Source organism: Magnolia sinica, chromosome 13, assembly GCF_029962835.1.
Source record: "Magnolia sinica isolate HGM2019 chromosome 13, MsV1, whole genome shotgun sequence".
Taxonomy (NCBI): Eukaryota; Viridiplantae; Streptophyta; class Magnoliopsida; order Magnoliales; family Magnoliaceae; genus Magnolia; species Magnolia sinica.
The window spans coordinates 45,534,889-45,544,270 of NC_080585.1; the positions used below are offsets into that span (position 1 = coordinate 45,534,889).

The 9,382-nt window shown below is 41.2% G+C and overlaps 1 long non-coding RNA gene across 1 annotated transcript; it reads right to left on the reverse strand.

The window, feature by feature from the left end:
* Positions 1–5,412: 5,412 nt before the first annotated feature.
* Positions 5,413–7,677, reverse strand: LOC131224360 (uncharacterized). Its single transcript, XR_009160850.1, has 3 exons — positions 7,586–7,677; positions 6,499–6,600; positions 5,413–6,408 (listed from the first exon to the last, which is right to left on the reverse strand). It is a non-coding gene; the product is annotated as an uncharacterized LOC131224360 (long non-coding RNA).
* Between the last annotated feature and the right edge of the window lie 1,705 nt (positions 7,678–9,382).

Consider the following 9,382-nt stretch of genomic DNA (forward strand, 5'->3'; position numbering starts at 1 on the left):
GTCATACAATCTAGTCATGCATCAATCCTGCGCATACTGTGCACTCATGTGAGATAACCTCCACCTATCAGGGAGTCTCATAACAACATGCTCAATGACATATGTAATGATCAACCACATCTCATAACAAACATGCAGATGATGCGTATGAGCATGTATCATGTTGTTATACTATCACATACTCATAATTGGTGTCGACAACTGACATCGACAATCGACCTCGACAATGTGGACATTTAACCAACATTACCCTCAAGGATTGGCCCTCATGGATCCTAACATATAGTGGACCCATGACCTCACACAAGGGCCAAATATACAACACCATGGGCCTCACTTAAGAGTTTAATATACGTTACGATGGGCCTCTCACATGGGCCTAACATACATCACAATGGGTTCTAACGCTTGGCCCTCAAATGCATCACAATGGGCCTCATCACATAGGCCTCATATGCATCACATTGGGCCTTAAACATGAGAAGAATACACATCATAACAAGCCTGAAATACGAGCCGCATATACATCACATTGGGCCTCAAACAAGGGCAGAATATACATCACAATCGGAATCCATAATCGGTCATGATGATTGGCCTCGATCGATAATCGGCCAATCGGCCACGACAATCAAAATCAGCAATCAGCCATGATAATCGGCCTCGATTAATAATCGGTCAATTGGCCATGATAATCATAATCGGTAATCAGCCACGATAATCGATCTCGATGATAATCGGTCAATCGGCCATGACAATCATAATTGGTAAGAATGAGCCTAACAAGGCCTAATGGAAGGTCACAATGTGGACATCCAACCATCATTGCCCATCAATGTGGATATTAAACCATCATTGCTCCTAAGGCATGACCCGTCATAATCATCATTACATACATTATAGAGTAAACATACATTGCAATGGACCTCATACATATCACATTCGGCCCTATATAAAGGCCCCACATACGTCTCATTAGGCCTCACTCGTGGCCCTTATATACATCACATTGGGCCTCAACCCATGGGCCATCAAATATATCAAGTGGGTCGCATCCACGGACCGCACCAATGGGCCTCATATATATCGAGTCGGCCATATCACATGGGCCGCACCAGTGGGCCTCATTATATCAAGTGGACCGTGTTCATGGGCCGCACTAATAGGCCTAATACATATCACAATGGGCCTTGCCCATAGGCCTCATATTCAAGCAGGTGGGCTCTACCCATGGGCCTCATCATATCAAGTTGGGCCATGTTAATAAGCCGCACCAATGGGCCTCATGTACAACAAGTGGGCCGCATCATTGGGTCGTACTAATGAGCCCCATAAATATATTAAGGTAGGCCTCACAGATGGGTCACAAGTATATCAATGTGGGCACCTCGAATGGACCACAAAATACATCAAAGTGGGCTTGACGGATGGGCCACAAAGTACATCAAAGTGGGCCCGACAAATGGGCCACAGGCCATAAACAAATTAAAGGTAGACCTCATCCCAGAAAATGAATGGACAGCGTGGATGAAACACATTCATCATGGTGCGCCCCACACACTGACGGACGGCACGGCGTGTATAAAACACATACACAATAGGGGGCCCCACCGTCCAGGGGCAAATGGACAGTGTGCATATGGATTACATACATCAAGGTCGGCCCATCCCACATGTGCAGCACGTGTGGGGTGGGCCCCCACACGTCTGCCAAAAGGGTGGGTAGTAGGGATAAAATACATATATCATGATGTCCGAAGAGGCTAGGCAGCGTGAATATACAACACATACACCATCTTAGGCCTCGCAATACAATCCATGGTGGGACACCGCAAGTGAATAATCTAATTCGTTTACCGTCTTGGCCACCTCGAATGAGGTCAAATAGACTCCGACTAAGACTGGTTTGGGTGACAAGGGACTCCAAAGAGGGCCCTAAAGTGTTTCAACAGATGGGCATTAATACCCTTAGTACGGCCCATTCGAGACTCATATTTGCCTCAAAATTTGGCACATGGCCTAAAATGATAAGGAGAAGATGGTGGATGGTGTGGATTAAACAATTTCATCATGGTGGGGTCCACGTGTGGTGGCAGCCCAATAATGCTTCCACCTTCACCGTCACTGGGCCAAAACGTCCAGGGACTTACTCTTTTTTTTCTTCTTCTTCTCTTTCTTCCTTTATTTTTATTTTGTTCTACTATATGGGGCCCACTAGTGGATAATCCATTCCGTCTATTATATCGGCCAGCTCTCTATAGACTAAAGGAGTCTAATGATGGATAGGTCCACCACTTATTCACACAACAGTAGGTATTATAAGGTTCCAACAATGGAACTTTATTTCCCTCGGTGCGGTCCAGTAAGAACTAAGATTTGTCTCATTTTTCAACTCATAGCTTAAAACTATACGGGGAAGGTGGTGGACGGCATGGATTAAACAAATAAATCAAGGTGGGTCCATCCTTGGGACGCCCCCACCCTACATCTACATGGTTGACGTGAGAGGTGCTCCCACTACCACCATCGGTTGTGGTGTGGTCCACCTGATGGTTGGATTGAGTAGATTTCTGGGTTCCACGGCTAAAATGTGCCAGAAAATGGACGTATGGTGTGGATCTAAGAAATACATCAATATGGGTCCCATGAGTGAAAACTCATTCCAAACCTTCATGCAAAAAGTAAGAAATGACGTGGGTAGCCCAACCCCTTAACATTTATGGTATGGCCTACCTGGGAATCGGATTGGCTTCACATTTCAGCTCAACGCCTAAAATGGGCTGGCAAATGAAATGGACGGCATGGATTGGGTGCATACATCAAGGTGGGGCCTACATGGATAGCCTTTCCCAATAGCTTTGAACCAAAGCTAATATATATATATTTTTTCCAGTTAATGTCTAGACGCTGGACTATTTTGGGCATGCAAATATGTTTAAGGGGGGCCCTACTTAGGTGGGCCACCACATGGCTGGGTGGTGTGGATACAACACATATAAAATGGGCCCCACCAATAGATAACTTGGATAAAATACATGCCTCATGGTGGGGTTCATCCAAGTGGGCCACACGGCCACATCATAACACATAAAAGAAATATGAAAAAGAGAGGGAAAGAGAGATAGAAAGAGAGAGGGACACGTATGATGGAGGGCTTTGCCACTATGAGCCCTCCCTTGCATTCAATCATACATCAAGTGGGTCCCAATACATGTGGGCCCATCAAATCAAAGATCAATGGTGGAGATCCCTTCTCCACCAAAATGGAAGGTCTTGATGACCTCTTTCAAACTTAGAAAGTAAACATCATGATGGGGTCCATGGAGAATGGCCCCATCATGGAATGATCATGATAATCAAGGTGGGCCATTGACCACATCTTAGGGTCGAAAGTGAGATCCATACCATTGATCGGTAGGCCTCACTTTGCCCATCATAAAAATATGAAAACTAGCCTATAGAAGCACCCATTGTTAGATCTCAGACTCTTCCTTCCACTAATGCGATCTAGAGCTCCAATGGTTAGACTTCAATGGTCGAGATAGATTTTGGATGGTGGGGATGGGAGATAGGAAGGTGGGCCACACCTAGCTGTCATGGTGCTTGGAAATGCTTTGGACGTTGGCTACTCTTGAGAGTTGCTTGGGTGGAAAGAGAATGAGAGAGAGAGGTGATGTGAGAGAGGGATGGTGAGTGAGTGATGGGTGATGGGGAGAGTTGACTTTGGAGATGGGTAGTTGTACTTGGGGATGGGTGAGTGATGGGGTGCGATGTGTACTTGATTGATGGGATTGATGTAATAGATTCTCTTGGAATTAGCAATGCACGGCGTTTTTCCTCGAACTGAATGCAGGCCCACATCTCCTGGCCAAGGTATCGCATCAACATGTGAGATGCGGCATCGGAATTGTGGCGATGACGCAGTTGTACTGGTACAACTCTCAGGTCGAGTCGACTCTGATATATGGGACATGTCTCAGGGTCATGCGCAAATGCCGATAACAGATCGTGAGTCACCAAAATTCAACTGGGAGGATCGCATGAGCCTACAGAATGGTACGATCTAGGATACGGGCCTGACACCCTCGATTTCCCCGGTCTCACCTCTTCGTGTCTCTCTCTCTTAAAGCAAAAAAGAAGAAAAAAAATCTCTGAAATGTTTTTTCAATCCATCTTCCATTTTCTTCTTAACAAGAAAATCCATATTTACTAATATTCCCATTTTTCTATTTTTCAAAAGAATGAGTTCGGACTCCGAAAGTGTCGGCGCCAACACTCGTATTTCAGCCTAAACCCTAACCAAGGACTCCAAAATTACCAAACTGCCACTGTGCGGGAACCCCCCAAATCTAGGAAAATCTAATGGCTTGCAGTCAACTATTGCACAGTATATGAACCTCAGCGGCACCACAAAGGTATATATAGTATTGCATGTTGAAATTATCATCCAAGAATAGAAAAAAACATAATAGTCCACAAAACACTACATCAATACATTATTCTTGCCTATAAACCAAGAAAGCCTATATATAGCATCTGCCGAGCAAGTGAGTTTGCCTTGCACTTTAAACTTTCACTAAAATCATAGAGTATCAACACATGTTATATGTAAGTGTTTATGAAATTGGATAACAGAAGAAGATATAAGAGGAAGCCCAATTTCTCTAATAGTTCCCAATTGTCTAAACAAAAAGAGAAAAAAGAGAAAAAATGAAACAAATAAAAAAAATCTAATATAAAAGAAACTGAAACCGCATGTCTCCTCTTAGGCTGAAATTACTGCAATCAAAGTAGCCATGTTTTCGTATATGCTAGATCAAGAGGGAGCTGAGAAGTAGGGAACACAGTCTCAAGTACTTAAAGAGTTTCCACCACCAAAGAGATTCAATCATTGGATTGTACTCATCAGAAACTTAAGTTTTAGTAACAAGCATTGGGGGCAAGTTTTCTGTGATGAACTTAAGCGAGCCAAGATCATTTGTATGGGTTCCAAAAATGGTAAAATGAATAGTAACTTACAGTAATGCAGACAATCACATACACCAAAAACTAAACAATGAAAGAAAATCAATATTTGATGGTCTAAGTAACTAATAGAGAAAAAGAAGAACACAGGATCTGCCAAAAGCCAAATATATGGGAGTAAGATGACAGCCCAGGTTAATTTATCAGCTACAGAAAAATCAAAATCAGCAAAAACTGAAAGGAACCATAATATATTGTTTATTCGCTACTATTTAATACTATGCAACAGACTAACTTTCAACTCCAACCACAATTTTATACTAAGGCTAAAATTCTTGTCTGTGACAAACAAAGAACTTCCTCTATTTTGCACCCTGTTTGTTCATGTGAACCCAATAAAAACACGAAAAGAGAAACAAAATCAGCCTAGTGAAGGAGCCAGCAGCAAGGGCAGGGGCCAGATATAATTGCATTTCAAGATGTAGCAAAATATAACAAATTAAGCATCCTTTACAGTTTCAATTAAGAAACTCTGATAAAAAATGATGTGAACTCTGTATTGCAGATAAAGCTGAACTTTGTGATGATGCTATTGTAAACTTTCTTTCTACATGCAGAACTTTCTTCTACCTTGAAGAAAGCAAGCAATATCCCTTCCACATCAACTTGTACAAGGACCATAATCCACAAAATAAGTGAACAGTGAATTAAATAAACAAATTTATGAATCTGTTACCATTATAAAATGACAACTGCATGTGTCAAGAAGCATGAATTTCACCGATCCAGCAAGTTTAAAACTGTGTCCGCATGTATTCCATTCCAATATACAAGATTAAACAAGGCCCACCAAAATTGGATTTGGAGAATTGTTATACAAAAAGAAACAAAAATTTCTTTGTGAATTTCTTCATTTCATGCTGCAGATCCAAAAATTCGGTCAAATGTGAGATTATTGGTGCATATAAGCTAATACATTAGCATTTTCATGCTGCAAATCCAAAAATTCAGTGAAATTAGGGGATCCTTTGGTAGGTTTCTTCCATTCCTCCTCTAATCATCCCATTGAAGGCAGTATCTACTATAGCGTATACATGTGGACTGTCCATAAGTTTCTATTTATAGGCTGTAACAAAATCATTTCTATAAAAAGACACCTCTTTAAAGGGGTTGATTGCAACCAAAACAAGCCCTACTTTGGTCTACAGAAAGATAAATGGGAAAGGAAGTCAACAAAGGCAATGGAGGTGGAACCAACATCACACTAAGCAGAAAAATAAAATCAAGAATGATGCTCACATAAATCTTTTCATGAGAATATCTGTACTGAAGGTTGTAGAGAACTGAGGGCTAATTCAGGTAAATAAGCTGAATAAGATCATCAACACCCTCAAGGATATCTAGATTTATAGGTAATAGCTTTTCACTGGACACTGTCACCACCTACTTGTAAAATCAGGATATAGTTAATCCAGCCAGCTTAAGGCACTCGATAGTTGTTGCTTAAAAGAAACCCACAAGTGATTTACTCACTTCCCCATGTGAAAGTGAAATAACAATATCCACCCTTGAAATTGATTATATCCTTCCCATCTTCCATTGCCTATTTGGAAGCCAACACCAAACACGAAGTTTCTGGAAGAAAGAAAAATGTTAAGACTTGAGATCATGCTATCAGACAACTGCAAGATGCTAAACAGATCAAAAGAAAGAAATAATGTTGGGAACAATGACAAGATCTGCAGTTCCACATACCAAAGATGTCCTGACTCTGACTTTTAGTAAGGCACAAAATAATATATAATGGCATAAGTGACTCCAGAGACAACAAGGATGGAACAAATGCATCTAAAGCAAAATGTAAGTAGATGGCTTTTTAGATTTTAGTTATTCAATTTGCAAACTTAGAAATGAGTTCCCACCCAAATGAAAGGGCAAACTGCAAATTAAGATTAAACGTAAAAAGTCTTATGACTCACGATTCAATTAAATTCAATTCAACACCTATTGCAACTATGATTTTTTTTTAAAATACATCTTCGGAGCGCCAGTCATTGCACCCAACTACATCTAGTAGCATAGAATAACAATAGTTACTATTTATAATCACCTCCTCATGCAAACCAACATAACTAAGCTTAAGCAATTGTCAAACAGATCAAAAGAAATAAATAATGTTGGGGACAACAACGAGATCTGCAGTGCCAGAGATCAAAGGATGTCAACAAGTGCTTCTTCATTCCCAAAGAACGTTGGCCTCAAGACAATCAACGTAGCAAACAGTGTTTGGATTTTTATGGACGATTACAAGGCTTGTTCGAGCCTGATCTTCAACCTCAGTAGCCTACTTACCACAACAGATCGATGAAGTTTTTCAAATAAAAAAACTCACCAGTCCCCGGTTCGGGGTCCACATTGAAATCTGTAAGCCCTAAAATCCCCAAATCCCTAAATGAGGGTCCACATCAAATCAGGAATCCACAAATTGCTAAGTCCCCAAATCCCTAAATGAGGGTCCACATCGAATTAGGAATCCACAAATTGCTAAATCCCTAGATCCCTAAATCGGTATTGAGATTGATAGAGATTGAGAGAGAGAGAGAGAGATAGAGAGAGATACCTCGCTGTGATGAATGAGCTAGCCTTCAACAGAGCTTCAGAGAGAGAGAGAGGGCGTGCGTGGGTAGGGTGTTCGACAATAGTAGATCTGTGGTGGAGAGAGAAAGAGAGAGGAGGGATAGGGTGCGAGAGAGAGAGAGAGAGGAGGCCGCGAGAGATAGCCCGTGGATTAGGGCGTCTCTGGACGCGGATTAGATAGAGAGAGAGAGAGAGGGAGAGAGGGATTTAAGGTTTTGGGGTAGTGGGCGTGCGCGGGATGGTTTTTGGGGTGGATGCATTGGCTACTCCCCCTGAAACCAGCTCCGTGGTTGGTGTTCGGTGGTCTGTGGGCCCCATGATGATGTATGTCTTTCATCCAATCCGTTCATCCATTTTTGAAGATCATTTTAGGCCTTCGTCCTAAAAATAACTTAGGTGGACCACACCATAGGAAAACAATAGTGATTGGATATCCATCATTTAAATCCTCCTAAGGCCCACTGTACTGTTTATCTAACATCCAATTTGTTGGTTTGGTCATAAAGGCCCAGATGAAGGGAACAAACAAAGATCAGCTTGATCCAATACTTTTATGGCTCCCAAAAAGTTTTTAATGGTCGACATTCATTCAACACTTTTTCCTGTAATGTGGTCCAGTCGAGATTGGGATATAACTCATTTTTTTTGTAATATCATAAAATGATCTATAAAAATAGATGGACGACATGGATGAAACACATACATCATGGTGGGGCCTATAGACCACCAAACACAAAAGTTAAGAGGGGTTACCCTCCATTAAAACATTCATAATTATTTTTTGGGCCCGTAGAGATGTGGGTCACAAATCTAGCCAATCTGTTATGTGTGTGCCACTTGGATGAGGGGTCATACCAAGTTTAAGACACATCCTAATTTGAGGTGGGGCCCCACCAAGTGCTTTTATATGTTTTAGGCATGTCTTCACATGATTTTAGATGGTATAGCCCACCAGAGTTCTGTATATGGATGATTTTTGGGATATTCCATAATTTAAAGGGGACCCATCAAATGCACGGTGTTGATTTACGACACATATCATGGTGGGGCCACACAGCTTGACCTCATGGGGAGTTCCCATGAGTTGGACGTAAGAACCTTTTTATATATATATATATATATATATATATAATATAAAAACTTATGATGTATTTGTTATATCCACACCGTCCATCCATTTTGAGATATCATTTTAAGTCACGAGCCAAAGAATGAGATAGATAAAAATCTGTAGTGGACCCCACCACAGAAAACAACGGGACGGTGATTCCCACCATTGAAACTATCCTAAGGCCCATCGTAATGTTTATTTGAAGTTCAACTGGTTCAAAAGTTTAAAAAAAATGGTCGTGGGGCCATAAATCATGGTGGGGCCCACACATAACTAACCACCAGCCATTGGATGGTGTAGGGGGAGTAGCCAATCTGTTCCCCTTATTTGTGGTGTGGTCCATTTAATCTTTGAATATGATTCATTTCTTAGATAATTCTATAAAATGATCTCGAAAAATGGATGAACGGTGTGTGTTGATCCCAAATTTTTGGTAAATCCAAAACTCAAGTGGACCATGCCACACAAAACAGTGTGGAATAATGATTTCTACTATTGATACCTTCCTTAGGCCCACAGTAATGTTTTTTATCCAACATGTTCATAATATCAAAAAGATATAAATGAAGGGTAAACACAACATCAGCTTGATCCAAAACTTCTATCGAATGCACGGTGTTGATGTTCGACACACATCATGATGAGCCCTACAAAACTTACTAACATTAA